Here is a 14664-nt window from a genome sequence, read left to right on the forward strand (position 1 = left end):
GATCCAATTTCATTATTTTTTAAAAAGATTGATTTATTTTTCTTGCAAAGTCAGATATACAGAGAGGAGGAGAAACAGAGAGGAAGATCTTCCATCTGATGATTCACACCCCAAAACAGGGAGCTGGTTGGGAAATGGAGCTGCTGGGATTAGAACCGTTGCCCATGTGGGATCCTGGCGCGTTCAAGGCAAGGACTTTAGCCGCTAGGTCACCATGCCGGGCCCCCAATTTCATTATTTTGTATGTGGGCATCCAGTTTTCCCAACACATTAAAATATGTAACATAACCAAGTGGGTTTTATCTATGAAAACAAATTAGTGTGATACACTACATTAACCGAATGAAGGAATAGAAACTGAACAAAAGTTTTGTTTCCTCCTTTCTGATCTATACTACTCACTTCATTCTCTTGCTGCTCTCTTCCTGGTCACACTCCCATTCTGATGTGGAGTAGGCGTGGAAAGGTGCAGATCATTGCCTCTCAGCTGAACTCAAGAGACAAGTATCTAACTCTTTACTATTAGCTCTTAACTAAAGTTTCCTATAGATGCGTTTTCGTTTGAAGAGGTTCTCCCCAATTTTTAATTTTCTTGAGTTTTTATCATAAATGGATATTGAGTTCACATGGTTTTTCTGCAGAATCTAATTTGTGATTTGGATTCTTTTGACTGTTTATGAAGTAAAATATACTTGGTCCTGATATAGCAATTCTTTTCATGTGTTGCTGGATTTAACTTACTAATATTTGCTGAATTACTTCTGTATGAATGAGAAATACTAATATTCGACATATTTAATATTTCATTTGTGTTATCTTTTTTCTCTACAGCTTTATGAGATTCAGATGCAGGTGAAACAGTATTTAGAGTAAGTTTATAGCACTAAATTCTCACTTAAAGCATTCGATAGCAAAGGAAGAAAGGAACCAAATAAAAAATGTAAGCTTCCACTTTAGTAAGGTCACGAAAGACCGCAAAATAAACCCAAAGTGAGAAAATAGGTGAAAAGTCAAGGAAGCAAAACAGGATTTGTTTAAGAATTTTAAGTACAAATTCTGTTTCTTTAATAGTTATGAAACTCTTCGTATTATCCATTTCAAGTGGTGAGTCTTGATAGTTTGGAACTTTTGAGGAACTGGCCAGTTCTAAGCTGTGCATAGAATTGTTTGCGATAGTCCCTGATGACTTCTTCACTCATCTATGGGATCTAGAGCAGGAGCTCATGTTTTGTTCCAAGTCTCATTAAATGTGTTCTCTTTCACACTTTGTGTTGCAATTCCTGTTAGAGGCCTGTGGGCCTTGATTATTTTTCCAAAAAAATCAACTTTGGGCTAGTTTTTAAATAGCAAAATATTTTTCCTATTTAATTTCACTGATTTCTGCCTTTCATTCTTTTGAAGCTATAACAGGGCTATGGTTTGAAGGAAGAGAGGAGATAACAGTAAAACACAGGAGTTTTGTCCTCTGCCTTAGCACTGAAAAACTCCCTTCCTGCTTTTTGAACCGGCCCCTCTGTGAGTTCGCTCAGCTGCCTGAAACCTATTTCTTCGTCATCCTTATATTTATTTATTTAAAGCCTAAGCAACAGAGAGAAGTATGGACAGAGATGGCAAGGGACCTTTCATCCACTGGTTTATTCCCCTAAATGGCCACAACAGCTGAATTTGGCCCAGGACAAAGTGAGAAGCCTGGAACTCCATCCAGCTCTCCCGCAGGCGTGTGGCAGCTCAAGAACTGAGGCCAACCTCCGCAGCCTTCTCTGGTACATGAGCTGGGAGTGTACTGGAAGCAGAACAGCGGAAACTCTAACCAGCATTCCAACATCAGATGCCAGAGTTGAAAGCAGTGCTAACCTGCTATATTACAACACAGGCTCCCTCAATGCCAGGCTGCTCTGAGTTCAGGGGTTGGTGGCGGGGGAGACTCAGAGAGAAGAATAGCATATTCACCAATTGGGTGGTACTCTACATTTTTATCTTTTCCCTCAATTTGCTTGCTCTTGTTTACTTTCTGAAGTCTTCATATACTCTGCCTAGGTCTTAAGAGCTGCAGTCCATCAGCCAGCTAGAGTGTGTTTCTTTATGTGACTCTCAGTTGACACTTGTGCTGAATTGAGCCAATTCTAAGTGGTACCTGATATGTGGAGCTATCTCATCTTCTACCATCAACTGCCCCATCGTCATGAACTTGGCTTCCATCACCACAACCTTGCCTGCCCTCTTCTTCATGAGCTTCAACATGGGGCTTCTACAGCTGGGGAAGATCCAGAGTCAGCTGGGTTCCCCAGATCCTACATGTCTAAGAAGCATTTCTTTCCATTCCATGAACATTTCTTGCTGCACACACACACAAAAAATAGCTGTTTGCTCCCAAGGAAATCCTTGGTGAATTGTTCTGGAGCCATCATGTTCTTATGTGGCACAGGTGGGTCCTTGAAGGCTTTTAGTTGGCTTCATGAAGCTCTCCCTCCACTTTTCCAGATCCAACATCTCATGAGAAGACTAGATTTTTCTAGAAAAACCAGTTTACCGGTACTCCAAGCTGAAGCATACTCTCTACAGCATTTTCTGATGCTTCACGAATTTATTGCAGGTTTCCAGTGCTCTGCTAAGAATGCAAAGTCCACTTGAACTGAGTAGCACATCAGCCATTAGTTCTCCTGGTGCGATTAGAGGAGAAAGCTCTATCAGAGGGTAAGAGAAGAGCATGCCTACCATTGAATGAGAGACGCATCCTTTCCCAACATGCCTGCCTGACCCTGCAGAGGTCTTAGATCCACGGGCCTGTCCCTTGAATATATTTTAAAATTAAAGTCAACATGGAAACGGGTGTAGGCGGGTGGCTCAAATTGAATAGTCATTGTGCACCAAACCGGTTATCTGACTGTTTGTTCAATACAATGAAAGAGGATCAGATAAACACAGGCATAACCTTCGCCTTCATTGATAATGTAAATTATCCCATGTATCATTTGTCTTTCCCTCTGGCTGGAGACAAAAGGCCTGGAAAAGAACAATTCATGCCTAAACACAGGAGAGGTTGAAGGCTAGTGTATGTCAGATGTTTATTCTAGCTCATGGCTAAGAGTTTGAGCAGATTTTCCTATAAACACGGCCTCTCTGTCAGTGGGCAGTGGGAGAGACCCAGGGTTTTGGTTTTATGGTTTGCTTGTTTTGTTGTTTTGTTTTGTTTTCCAATGAGAAGACCGCTTTTTGAAACACACATTGCAACTTTTCTGCCAGACACAGTAAGTTCAACTGATTATCCTTCTCAACAGTACAGGAAGTGTCTTCTTAGTGATACAAGGAATAATCTGCTGTAGAAACAACACTCTTTCCCCCCCCTTGGCACAAACGCCAGTTTTTCACTACCCACTGAGCAAGAGCTTTCTAGAGATGTAAATCAGAGTGGCGGCCTCTTCCACAGGGTGTCAGCACTTCCTGATGCACACTCAGTGGGGACCACGGAGCAGCCTGAGCAGATCTCCCCCAGCAGCTTCCTGGGCAGCTCTAAGCCCCAGAAGGAGCAGCTCCATCTCCATCACCCTCATGCTCCACGGAGGGTTGGGGAGGTGGTGTTGGAGTAGGGGTTAGGAGCGTATCTCTGCAACTGGTCCAATCAAGGCAGCCAAAGAAAAAGTGCCAAGACAAGCCAAACAAGAGGCTTGGGAAGCTAGTAATAGGCACAGAGCGTGAGTGTGGTAATCATTCTTGTGATTCGTATTCAGGTATATTTTCCATTTACTTTCACATGGAAGGCACAACTCCCTTCTCCTGCCCTGGATTTCAAATACCTTGGACCAGGATAAAATCTTTACAAAGTAGCCTTCAAACATTCTGTCTGTAGTGGAACTCAACTGTTGATCAAACATTGAAATGCAGAAACTGAGAATTTAGGTAAACCGCATGGATGCAGTTTTGTTTAAAAACACATGCATAGTAAGAGTTGTTTAAACAATCTTTGCTCTTTTCTGTTCTTTCTTTATATATCTAGCTACTTTTTTGAAACAATTCTTTATTTTTTTTTCTGCTGAATTTTGTTTCTGTGTCAGTAGTTTGGTTTTATTCACATCTTTCCTATCAGCTAGAACAGGGCAAGAAAATAAGAGGGAGACCTCCACGGCCTCACCTCCTTTCCCCAGGGCCACAGTCCTTGCGGAAATTTATGTCATCCTACGATCTCATCAAATTCTCCTGACCTGATTCTGAAGTCAGTAAGCAATGTACCACTTCAGTTAACCATCATCTGTACCCACGAGGAGAGAGGGATGGCAAAACTCAGGTGGGAAATAATGTTGCATGGTTCACACTTCCTGGCAAAGGCCTGGTCTGGTGGAACGCTGGACAGCAGATGACTACAGCTGAGTTACTTGTTCAAGTCCTAGTTCCAGTTCTCATTCTAGTTCTCTTGAAATTAGCATGTGATGATTTAGGTGGTTAAGCACTTGCCACTCACATGGGAGACTCGGACTGAGTTCTGGGCTCTTGGCACCCTACAATGGGTACAAGCCCCAGGTTAATGCCAAGGATTCCTACCCCTTTTATTACTCAAAGATGAAAATTATTCAATTAAAAAGGGAACTTGAAGGAGACTTCTGTGCCCACAAACACCTTAATCGAAAACACTGGTTTGGGTGTATCTTCCTGGACCTGCCTCTATTCATGTCATCTTTCTGGTTCTTATCTGCGTTGTGATTAAAACGAGGATTTTCTCCATTGGAAAGTCATCCTTCCTTGCCTCTGAGCTGACCGGAATTCACAAGGGTGACACAATGGTTTGTTGCTAAGGAGCTGAAGATATTGTCACAATTCAGCATTCTGACAAGGAAGAGTAAATACTTTTCCACAGAATGAATAGTAAATATGAATACATTCCATTTCTGTGTGCGTGCGTATGTGTGCATGCACGAATGTGATGTTCCAACTGACAGCAGGGGAGAAAGACAGGGCACAAATGCACCCCTGTTTGAACTGGGGAAGATTAGACCTCCTCTATAAAAGTCACCGCCTAATAACCCTCCCCTCTTTCTTCCTTGTAAGAATACCACTCATGCATTTGAACTTTTCACTTGAGCTTGTTTTGCTCGCCTGTGCTCAGCTCCGGGTGCCTTTGCCCTGTCGTGTCAGGGATTTATCACACCGTGACCTGAGTCACATCCTCCTTTAGGAGTCAAGTGCAAACTTGACGGAGTCTCTAATATTCTAGATGATCAGCAAGAAGACGGGTACATGAGATTCCTCCCACTTGGAGCACACCCACAGCAGTGCTTCTTTAACATCTATTTATCTTAGTCACGACACAGGAACATGAATAGAATGTGGCAAATGCTTTCTGTATTCCGTGTGCCTCAACATGAGAAAAAGTTTGCATTGATTGGGTTGTATTTCCTAAGGAGAAATGCAATAACTTCATGGCTTTTTAAAATGGAATTCTTAAGGAAGCAGAATATTTTCAACATGTTGGCTTCTTTGTGTTTTACACTGTTACAGAAAGATCTCTGCTTCTCCATTTGTGTCTCCTGCTTGCATATTGCTGATTTGTGATTGTTACAATTTTTTTAAAATAAAGAATTTTAACAGCAGAAGATTCTACAAGTGAGTGGTACACATACAATAAATGGATGGGTACACACCATGAATAAAAGAGGAAATGGGTATGTACAGAAAAGGGAACAGTGATTCTTCAAACATCTGAGACAAAAGCATAATTACTGATCTACAAAAGTACCGGAAGACGTGATCTGAATCTGATTGAAAGGAAGGAAACTTCAGTAGTCACATCTCCGAACGCTTGGGCCAACATTTTGCTTGAACTCTGTCTTTCTGTATCGCAGCACGAGCTGCTGTGGAATGATGCATGTTAACTCTGCATAATTGAGGAGGTTGGGCACTAATGAGTTTTCTGAACACTGCAAAGAAGAATGTTGTTTGTGAAAAAGAAACCAGAGAGTATGTGGAAATGGAGGTGGTGGGGGTCGGAAGGCCTTAGAAGGTGGGAAACTTCATTTTGGTGAGACCTGGGGAAGTTCAAACAAAACAGGTGTTAGAAATAGGTGATGTAGTTGTATGGCGGCCACTAAGCTCAGCTAGAATAGAACGTTGTTACGGTTTCATCTGACCCTTACTTCCTGTAAGTTATATGGGTATGCATTGATCAGGAAGCAAACTTACATTGGGAATTTCCTCCTGAATTTTTTTCCAAAACACCCCAAAAGTTTAATGTCTATACTCAGTGTGATGTGAAAATTAGGAAGTGCCTCAAAATCTAAAGACTAACTTGAAAATACAAAATTAAAGGCATATCTTTGATTATTTCCATTATAAAACTGATTTGGATGATTTAACCTCAAGGCAAGAGCTGTGAAACAGGTGTTTGGTGAGCTATTAAGCCACTAGATGGGACACCTGTGCACTACAGCTGAGTCACTTGTTCAAGTCCTAGTTCCAGTTCTCATTCTAGTTCTCTTGAAATTAGCATGTGATGAATTAGGTGGTTAAGCACTTGCCACTCACATGGGAGACTTGGACAGAGTTCTGGGTTCCTGACTTTGGCTTGATCCTCACCTGACCTGTGTGGGTATTTAGACAATGAACCACACACACACTGAAATGACTAGGGATATTCTAGTTTTCTGTCAGTGGGTAGATAGCTCCATCAAGATGTAATTGTTCAAAGTCGTTTTATTTTGCTCACAGTGTTTGAGCTCTAGAAATTCATGAAGGGCTCGGCTTGATAGTTATCTCAGATCCTCACAGCATTCACTAGGAATAGATGATCGTTTCCAAATTTCTTGTCCACTCATAAGTTTGGGGAGTCTGTGGCCTGCTCCTCCATGTGTGTGAGAATGTGAGAGTGTGTGTGTGTACATGTGCGTGTGTGTCTGTCTATCTTTTGCCTCATCATGTGTTAGGCTTATTACAGCAAGTCAATCTCATGGTAGCAAGGATTTTTTGAAAGACAACTTAGAATTTCAAGACAACATTGTCCCAGAGCCCAGGCAAAATTTCCAAGGGTTCCTCTGACCCACCCTGAGAAGACCCAAATGTTTCCTCCACCACATTCTGATGTTCAAGCAGACCCATTGCCTTTGAACACCAGATCCCTTGCCCTTAATCAAGGAAATAGGAACTAGACTCCATCTCTTCAATGAAACAAATAGCAAAGAGTAGAGCCAGCTTTCATCTGTGCTGGGCAGTGAAGAATAAAGCAAACCGATGTCAGTAGATGGTCAGTGCTGGACAGCAGGGCAGTCATCAGAGGGACGGGCAGAGTGTGAGTGTGGAAGCCTTTGAAGGTGAGAGGGAGAGGTTTGAACATTCACACAATGACACCTTTTCCCCTGGTAGCGTCTCGCCTGTGAACTGCACTCAGCCACATGAAAGAACACCATGATCACCTCGAGTTCCCCGGGCCCTGGACAATGAAGGGGACCGAAGTTTCCTGTCTGAATCTCTCTAGCAGGGCAGTTTCTCATCCAGGCATATTTGCTTGTGAAGAACAGAAACCCATTCAAATGAGTTTAAGAAAAACAAGAGCTTTTTCAGAGGCCCCAACGGCAGGCATGAGAGCAGCCCACAACAAGAGGTAGGGAAGCCAGGAGGGGCACAGGAAGTCTCAAACACGCCCAACACTGCAGACCTCAAGGCCAGGGCTTACCCTCTGCTCCTGGCAGAGCCTCGGGTCCCGCCATCTCACTGCCAGCTTTGATCTCTCGCTAGTCCTCATGGATGGACAGTCCCTGCTGACTCATGACAGAACACACACATGGGAAATAGCTACCCTAGGCCCATGTACCTTTCATTTCAATGTATGGACATGCTTTGGTTTCCAGCACCAGTGTGATCCTACGACAGACAGACTGTGTTCTTCTGAACTTGAATAGAATGCAGATATCTATTTGAGTTAGGTCAGTCTTTGATTGGTCAAGTGGGCACTCAATGATGGCTCCAGAGAAGGCTGAGAAACTTCAGGAAAAGTAACGCAAAAGCATCATCCATCAGGGCGGCATGATAGCTCAATGGCTAATGATCTGTCTGCAAGTGCCAGTTCATGTCCCAGCTGCTCCACTTCCCATCCAGCTCCGTGCTTGTGGAATGGAAAGGCAGCAGATGATGGCCCAAACCCTTGAGATCCTGGACTCACATGGGAGGCCCAGAAGCTCCTGGCCCCTGCCTTTGGATCAGTTCAGCTCTGTTCATCAGGGCCACTTTGGGACTGAACCAGGGGGATACAAAATTTTTCTGTCTCCCCTTCTCTCTGTGAATCTGACTTTCCACTAAAAATAGATAAATATTTTAAAAAATCATTATCTAGTTCCATTCACTGCCCCATCAATGAGCGAGTACGGATAGACTATAGAGAATAATTCAAAAGAAAAAGTATAGGATTGGCTAAGTGACAGCAAAGAAAGACCAGGCAGAACCATGCAGCTTGGGGCTGGAGACTGGGGTTAGGACAGAATGGCTTTGTGCCCAAGCCATTCTTCACTCACATTCCACACCCCAGATTGCTGGAATCAGACCCATTTCCTATAGAACCTTTCCTGGCAGCCTTGATATATGATGCAGTAGACAGTAATAGAAAGTATCGAAGAAGGTTTTTTCTTATCCAGCTCTCACAGATTTTAATGCATACAATAATATGGGGAGGGGGGTTGGTCCACCCTATCTGCTCTATTCTCCAGCATATCCAAGCCATAAGGGACAAATTGATGACCTAAGTCATTCTTAGTAATTTCAATGAAAATTATTATTTACAAAAATAAGTTTTTTTTTTTTAAAAAAAATCAATCCCAGCTAGAGAAAAGTATTAGATGGCACTTCATCATGTCATACAAAAATGCAAATCAGGACTTTCTTTAATTAGCAGGCATAAATCAAGATAAATTTTAAATTAGTGAGAACTCCTTCAACTCCTTCAACTCCTTCAACACATTACCTTTACTTATAGTAAAGGTAAGTATGAAGTACATTAAAACCACCATTTCCTTGGTAATCAACTTTCCTTTTATAATAACTTTGGGCTATGACACTCCTTCAAAAATGCTGTCAGCTTAAAGCTCTCTAAACAGCAGCACTGAACAGAATTTTGCTTGGGTAAGAGAAACATGGCCCAGCAGTCAAGATCAATTTGTTCCTGTGATTGACAGCAGGGGTTGTGTGTCAACCAAGCTCTTTTGTACCATCTGAGCTCTGATTATGATCAATAGGTATTTGTGATTCGTCCAGGAAATGTACTTTTACATGGAAGAGGAGACAAACACATCTCAACATCGAATCTCCTGATGTGGCTGTAGCAGAGGGCTGATGAATTATTATACTATGGAGTTTGCACTGATAAACTTTTGAACTTTCATTGAACTTGTAGATTAAGAATAGGCAGTTCTTCCAAGAGGAAAATTTCACCAGACAACCAACAATTTTTCTTTCACATATTTAAGCAAGATGTTCGATCCGGTAAGGAAATAATAGTAATTTATGTCTTGGATAATTTAGAAGGATTATAGTTCTATACACAGAAAAAGCAACCATCACCCAGACCCTATGAGTCATGAGCCATTAGAGAAACAGCAGATGAGACTCCAGATTCCAAAGGTGGTGTTCTCCAAAAAGGGGTTCAGATAGGGGAAAGAAATCCCCTTGCGCTTATAAAATTAGGACTCCCTCCCTAATGACGCATTTGGCTTTGGCTGATACACCCCACTGAAAGAAAACCTTGGTACCCAGAATCATTTCTCCTGGTACACATAGCTCCCTGGTCTAGACCACCATGCTCACTGACCTCCAGTGTAGTAGGCCACCTTCCAAAAAGCAGCAGTGAAACCGCCTCCTTTGGTCTTCAGAGAAGCATCATTTCCAATGACTACGTGTCCTGTGAACTACAGGAGTGCCTGGAGCAGACAAGAGCTTAAGAGGAAGATGGCTGACCAGCTGCACACAGGGTTTCGGTGAAAATCAACTCATTGCAAGGATTCATCGCACGGATAGAAAATTGTCAGCTGAGATGAGGTTCCTGAGAGATGAGAATCACTTCTCTTTCTGTTAGGCCACACTGAACAGCCTGTGTTAATACTACATGACGGCTTGTGTTTCTTTGGTTTGGTTGCAGGAATGCACCAGAGGCAGTTCTGTTGCCCTTCCCAAAGGGAAATCTCATCATCTTCCCACCCAAACCTCTTGCCTTTGCCTCTGCTTTTCTTGGAAATCAGTTTGTATACTCCCACTGTCACTCTTAAGTATATGACTTGCTAGATGCTGCAAAACAATGAGAAAGACACAACCTTAACCATAATTTGTTCAGACCTTGTGTTTATAGCACCTTAGGTGTTATAATGTGAAACATTGTAACAGTGGAGGAGAATACAGAAGCCCATCTCAAGCAGAAGGTTAGGGACGAAGCCAGCTCTATTTATGGGATCAACAGTAGCTGATCTGGGTTCTAAGATATGGAGAGGTATGTACAAGTTTTTTCAAATAGTAGAGTTTAGAAGATGTTACTGTAAAAACCTATGGCCCAATGGCAGAGAGTCAAGAGCTTTGATGGACTTAAGAGACCGTTGGTCTCCCCACTGCTTTCTTTATCTTTTGGCATCACTATCATACCTGCCTCTTTTGCCATGATCTGCTCAAAGATTCTGTTTCTTCCTCATACATGTGGTTCACACACGACCTCTCATGACCCAACTCTACCTCCTGATATGTGGTTTTAGCCGTTGCTGCTAGCCACCTTATTTGGATTTCTGAAATGCAGAAAGCATTCAATTTTCCTACTCCCACATAGCTGTATTCTGGGTTACCGGCCAGCCACTAGATGGACTGTCACAGTGTTAATTACCCAACCAGCAGCTGGTCCTCTAGGACCACAGGTGTCCCTCAGCAGAGAGCATCCCATTTGTAAAGTATCGATGTGTTTGGGCTACTGAGTAACTGAAAGATTCCATGGAGGAGGTGACATCTGGGGTGGTTCTCAAAGCACTCCAAGCAGGTAGTAAGATGGACTGTAAGTGAAGGGAACAGCACCAGCCAAAACAAACAAACAAACAAACAAACAAACAAAAAGAAAGAAAGAAATTAGAAAAGGAGGGAGGAGATGTGGGACGTGTATGTGGGAGCATTTTCGGTTATTTGGAGTGTAACTTCGCAGCCTTTTCTTGCGTGTGAGCCACTTGGTGAAAATGCAGATTCCTGTAGATTAGGAGCCCAGGGAAGCCTGGGTTTCCACATCTCTCACAAGTACCCAAGTGGCACTGATGGACTGGTACCTGCTATAGGCAGTAGAGCTCGGACAAAGAATATGCCGAAGCCTCAGATGCCAGGCTAAGAAAATAACAGTCTAACTTCAGTAAGTAACAAGAAATTCTGAAGAATGGTATAATTAGTGTTAACAAGGATCCGTAATTCTGAGGTGCTTTGTGGGGTACAGCAGGAGAAAATGGGAAGAGGGGCTATTTAGCGATTGCAAGGGCCAAGAAAGAGTGAAGAAAAACTGAGTCAGGATGATCATCGTGGAAAGGGAAAAGAAAGGAGGAATAGAAGGGCAGATAGATCCTGATCCACATGCCCCTCGCAGTGTCCTGACCAAGTCCCCAGCACTGGATGAGGAGCAGCTTCCTCAGACATCATCTGCTGACATCTTTGCGTGTCCTTCGGAGAGTGTCTGCTTTTCATTTCAAATCACATTCAGAGACACAGCCTCTCTCTTTTACCTCTAACCCTTAATTTCATTCTCTCTGCCTAACTGCATTTTTCTATTGTGTTCAACTTGCCGCATGATTTAACTATATTATAACCCTATAACTGTGTTATTTAGCTATTATTTCATTGTGTACCAGTAACCAAATTCAGTAACTATATTTGTTCTGCTGAGGAGTTTGGTAGGAAGCGTATCTGAAGGGCACTAGACAATGAAGTAAACTCTATTACTGCCTTATTACCATCAGGAAAATGATCTGTTTGTTTGCAGTTCACTGAAGTACATAGCTAAAGAAATTGAAAGAGAGCTTGGGGAATGTCTGAGCCAGGTCCGGATATGGAGTTGGATGAAGTCTCTGAATCCTGTACTGTGGTGGTGGAAGATCCAGCAACACGACTGCAACAACAGGTAGCAGGCACGTTTCCAAATCATGTTTGGACAAAGAAGAGATAGGAGAGACAACCCTTATATTGGAATTCAAACCTCTGTTATTACACAGTGCCTACAGCACCTTTGAAAACAAGCAAAAGATAAGCTTGGTGTTAAATACAAATCCCAACTGAAATTTTCCTAAGGCTAAAGGTTTTGTAATATCCTGAGATTATGGATATAAATGGAGAAAATGATGCTTACCGATTGGATTGCACGTATCATTTTGAGGTCGAACTCTGGATGCTGAACTTTGGTTTTCTGAAGCCCCTGTGAATTAAATAATTTACACACAGACTGGGACTTGAAATCCAAACCTTTTTCTTCTAGTGGGTTGGGATTTTTACGTACACACGTTTACTTGTAGTTTAAAAATCAAATAGCTGCTATGTATCAAACAACAACAAAACAACAAATATGTCCTGTGTTAAAAAAAAATTAAAGAAAGAAAAAAGGAAGAGGAAAAAAACGCAACTGTCTGGCCCCAGGGACTAGAGCTATTTTGATCACGCAAGAACACGATTGGAGTCAGGAACACAATGGAAGAAGTGATCCCCAAGGAAATCAAGATTAAGATGCACACTTTGGCCTCCTCCATGAGCGCCAAGCCCCCAAGCCCACAGGTCATTTTGTTTGACAATGTCACATCGATTCACATTTCACAATGTGCTCTTAACTTCAGCATCTCAATGTGCTACTTGGAATTAGCTGTATCTTGGGAACAGAGTCTGATCTTGACTGTGCTCTTCTTTGGAGTCCCTTCCCAGTTATATGGAGGCTATTTTGATGAATGGGAACTCAGGAAAAAGGACATTTCAAAGAGAGAACATACACGTATATCGGCACATATATGTATATGTACAAGTACACATATATACCTGTGTGTGAGACTGCACATGTGGCTTGCTCTTGCACGACCCTGGAACATGGAACATAGACCATGGAGATGGGCTTCATGTTCAGTAATAATTGTTAGCACTGAAACTTTTGGTCTCGGGGTAGGTAATGATAGCGGGGTGAACTCGTCATCCTCCCTGGTAGAAGTGAAGTGGGATCTAGCCACTAGGACATTGCAAAAAGGAGACAGAGGGCTTCAGGACAGTGCTGGGAAGCCATGTGCAGCTGCAAAAAGGGGTACAGCTTGATTCCCGTCCTAGACCCCATTTCACTCAAAGATGGGTTCAGGACTCTGCACATGTGGCTGAGTGCCCTGCTGCTACCGTAGACAGAGGGGGTAGAGTGAGTGTAGACCACCTCACTGCTGGTCTGTGCTGTCTCCTGAAGGAGTTTCATCTGTGCTATACATGCCACTTCCTGCTTCCTTTGTGCTACCTCTTCCCCCATTCTACTATCCCAGAGTGAGAACCAGCTTTATCATAGGGAGCATCCATCCCCAGAGCAGTTAAGTGGTGGGTCTGGGGTCACACAGCTATCTGACACTGCAAGAGAAACAAACATGGTGTCGGGCTCCAGACAGTGACAGGCTCTTTCCTTCCACCTGGAGAGCAACAAGATCATGCTCACTGGGGCCCTGTCTCCCGGCCCCTAGGATGTTCTCTGGGTTCTAAGCTCCCCAAGACAGCAGGGCCTCACCTGGTACTTCCTTGCCAAGGGTGCAACCTGTGCCTCCCTCTGCAACGTCATCATCTAGGCAGGCTTCTCAAGCAGCCTACCACTGCATCCCAATGCCACCTGCAGCAGACCAGAGGGCTAAACTTAGGAACCCAGGCAGAAGTGAAGTAAGAGCGTTTATAATGTTACAACAATGAAGGGGGAAACTCCTCCAAGATAAGAGTTCCTCTAATCTGCATATGGGTATTAAGAAGACTCCCTCAGAAAAGTTCCTTTGAAGCATGATCCACATGTGCTTTGGGGGGAGTGGAGTTGAGGCATGGTGGAAAGGAATTATGTGTGGAAGCAGCTCGTATCCAACAGAAGTTTGGGAATTGAGAAGACTTGGAGAAGATGCTCATAGCCCAGCAGCCAGTGGACTCCATGTTAGAGAAGCTGGCTGGGGTTTGGGAGGATAGGAGGAGCCCAAGGTTGGGTGTGCTGGACAGACAGAAGCAACTGTGTAACACAGAAGCCAGAATAGATCAGCACGTGGCTGTCAAACAGGTGATGCCCTTATCCCTCCAGATTCCAAAAGAACAAATGAAGGGACCCAACTGGGCAGCTGTAGAGGAGGCTGTGATTTGCAGCTCAATCTCCACACCAGACTTCTACAGGTGACCAGCCTCTGCTGCCCTCACTAAATTTCCCATTAGTGGGCAGCAGCTCTGCCAACCAGGTACACTTGCAGGACACTGCAACTTAAAGCCAAGTCAGTGGGCGACAGGCCAGGCTCCAGGTCTTCACTTTGCTGGCCCAGATCATGGTACGGCAGTGGGTCCCACATTGGGCAGGGGCACACACAGGACCTAGAATTGTTCCCAGATGCACCAACTACAGCTTGCCTGTCCAGCCCTTCCAAAATATCTGTGGGCCAATAAATACCTGATTATTAAACCCTGCTTGTTCCAATGAGCTGGACTGACTCCTGT

Source organism: Ochotona princeps, chromosome 23, assembly GCF_030435755.1.
Source record: "Ochotona princeps isolate mOchPri1 chromosome 23, mOchPri1.hap1, whole genome shotgun sequence".
Classification (NCBI taxonomy): Eukaryota; Metazoa; Chordata; class Mammalia; order Lagomorpha; family Ochotonidae; genus Ochotona; species Ochotona princeps.